We start from the raw sequence: 2,991 nt of genomic DNA, 5'->3' as shown, positions 1-2,991 counted from the left end.
AGAGAGAGAGAGAGAGAGAGAGAGAGAGAGAGAGAGAGAGAGAGAGAGAGAGAGAGAGAGAGAGAGAGAGAAAGAAAGAAAGAAAGAGAGAGAAAGAGAGAGAGAGAAAGAGAGAGAAAGAGAGAGAAAGGGAGAGACAGAGACAGAGACAGAGACAGAGACAGAGACAGAGACAAATAGAATGAACCCACCCTCTCTCACTCTCTCTTTGGGGTGGGCTTGGCACTCACACACACAATAATAATAATATGGTCACATAATTCTAATTCTATAATTCTAATTCTATAGTTCTAATTCTAATTCTAAATACAGTTTTTTACGGGTTTTATACACATTTTCTGTATAAATAGCCCTTAAAATATATGTTTGTTTCCTTGGGAAGCTGTGAGTGCTATTATACTTGCATTTACAACTTGTCTACGTCCTATTCAACTCGTTTCAGCTGGTATTCGGCTGTGGATTGACTGGATTGCTTGAATGGAATGTGGGCATATTAGCAGCTAATTTGAAAAATGTATGGAATCATTCCTGTAAAACTGTCTGGCTAGCTAGCTAATGAACATACTGTTCAAAAAGAAAATATGAACATTCATAAATGTACACAATATCTTATCACAGTACTGGAAAACCATGGTTGACCAACTCCCTGATCAAATGGCTGCCCTTTTCCCCCATCTTAAGACATTGTCTTCCGTCAGATGAGTCCACCTGCACTGATCTGTCTCGTATCTCGCAAAGGGTAACCTAGGTGACATCGTCTACTGAACCTCATTTCTGCTTCAAAACTATCTGAATMAATCTAAGATAAAATAAACATGTATATAATGTTGTTTTCATGTAGAGGAAATCGTAGTCGCTCCATTTTACACCTCGCTAAAGATTACTGTGATTCAATGAGCAGCATTTCTGAAGTTTGACTATAAAGATAGCATAAATTTGTCCAACATTAATGTTAACTTGCTAAAGTTAGCTGAGCCAGTCACTGAAATCATCTTTGATTGAAACGATGCTTCTAACCAACCAGCTACCTACTTAGTGCTGCACACACAATGCTGAATCTTCCAACAAAAGATAGCTAACAAGCTATTGTAGCTAGCTAGTAGTGCTAATGCTACATTATTAGGATTTTTCATGAAGCAGCTGTTCTTCTGTCAGTTGCTGTGCTCAGCTGACTCAACGATACGATCAGAGAAACATGCTGATCTATGGACCGATTTCTGATAACAGTTCGTTCCTTTTAATTGTGGGTAATTTAAACAGGCTAAGCAAGCTTTTTATGTCAGTGAAGGAAGAGTTATAGCTAACTAGCTAGCAAGCTATGTCAGTAAGCTAGCTACCTACAACAGTTAGCTACACAGCTGATCAAGTCATTGCACTGGCAATCAACGTCTTGCACAGAATTTGTGCAGGCGATAGCTACCGGTTCGTTTTTATTTTGTCAAAATTGCAAACTATTAAATCACTGTCATGACGTTTGTAATAGTTTAGCAAGCTAGTTATTCTGCCTATTTCATGGAGTCATACTTGAGCGCAGTGACATCAAAATAAGGAACTAGGTTTGAATTTTTTGAATGGTGGATGCTCAATATTCAAATTTGAGTTCACCTTCCTACAAGACAGATCGGTTGAGTTGACACCATCTGACGTGAGACAATTATCCTAATTCTATGGGTAAATCCTTGTCCAGCAAATCCAAATCTCACCCACTAAGATGAGCCTGAATTACACGTTTGACTCTCAAATCAGTTTCGCTCTCGCTCATCTCTATATCCAAACACCTCCAAGCTGGCCTCTCCTTCTCTCCAGCTCCTTCTCTCCAGCTCCTTCTCTCCAGACTTGAGCATGTTTGACAAGACCACTCAGTGGGAGACAGGAACCTAAATGTTTCAGGCTCCCTCATGTTCCTCCTTCCTGCTGATCCCTGCTGATATGGAGTCAGTGGAGGAGAAGAGCAGGAGAGCGTGGGCTCCAGGCTCTCCAGTCCAATATAGGAGCAGACGAGAGGGATCTCCACGGCTCTGGTTAAATATTTGATAGGCGGTGAGTGATGGCGCTGTGATGAGAGCGGGGTAGCCTGGGTAAAGTGTCCCTGGCGTACACGACTGGCAGGGGTCAGCGCATTACAAGACTTAGAGGAGTTAGCCAGCCGACTGGGCTGCATTATTCAGCAGTGGGGGCTAGGCCAGTCCACACAACAGGGATCTAGCAGCTAGTAGCTATACATTTATGAAAGGAGTGAAGCGAGACCACATACAGCGAATAGGGAGGGACGGGAGAGTGGCTGGCTTTACATGGTAATGCAAAAGAGAAACCAAGGAGAGAGAAGAGAGAGAACAGGGAGAGAGAGGAGAACAGAGAGAGAGAGAGAACAGGAGAGAGACGAGAACAGAGAGAGAGAACGAGAACGGAGAGAGAACAGAGAGAAGAACAGAAAGAAGGAAAGAGAGAACAGGCGAGAGGAGAGAACAGAGAGAAAGAACAGAGAGAAGGAACAGAGAGAGAGAGAGATAGAGAGCGAGATAGAACAGAGAGAACAGAGAGAMAAAGAGGGAGAGAGAGAGAACATAGAGATAATGTGACAACCTTGGAACCCTGTGAAGAGGGATGCAGCGTGAAGGCCCTCGTGCCGCTGTGCTATTAATAAGTGGTGAAGATAATAATGAAGAAGAAACAAAACAGGCGATTGCTTGAGGGTGAATGTAATGTCTTCGACAAACACACTTACGATTTATGTCTGCGACAATACTTTGTTTGCACTGCGGAGCGTTTCATTTGTCTAATGTTGAAGCCTTGTAGTCTTGTCGGAATCATTGTATTCATTAGTCATCTACTAAGTCAATCTCTGATGTTTCCATAGTAAGCACTGAGTGTTGACAGCGCTCCATGAATGTTCATACAGTAGCCTATATCATAGCAAAAAGGTGCTACATTTGCCACAGAAGTGTAAGATGGAGGACATTTTGACGAGTTTGTGTGTGTGTGTCTGTGCGC

This window comes from Salvelinus sp. IW2-2015, unplaced genomic scaffold (assembly GCF_002910315.2).
Source record: "Salvelinus sp. IW2-2015 unplaced genomic scaffold, ASM291031v2 Un_scaffold16625, whole genome shotgun sequence".
In the NCBI taxonomy this organism is placed as follows: Eukaryota; Metazoa; Chordata; class Actinopteri; order Salmoniformes; family Salmonidae; genus Salvelinus; species Salvelinus sp. IW2-2015.
The sequence above is the reverse complement of the archived record's forward strand: the minus strand, read 5'-3'. Positions refer to the sequence as shown.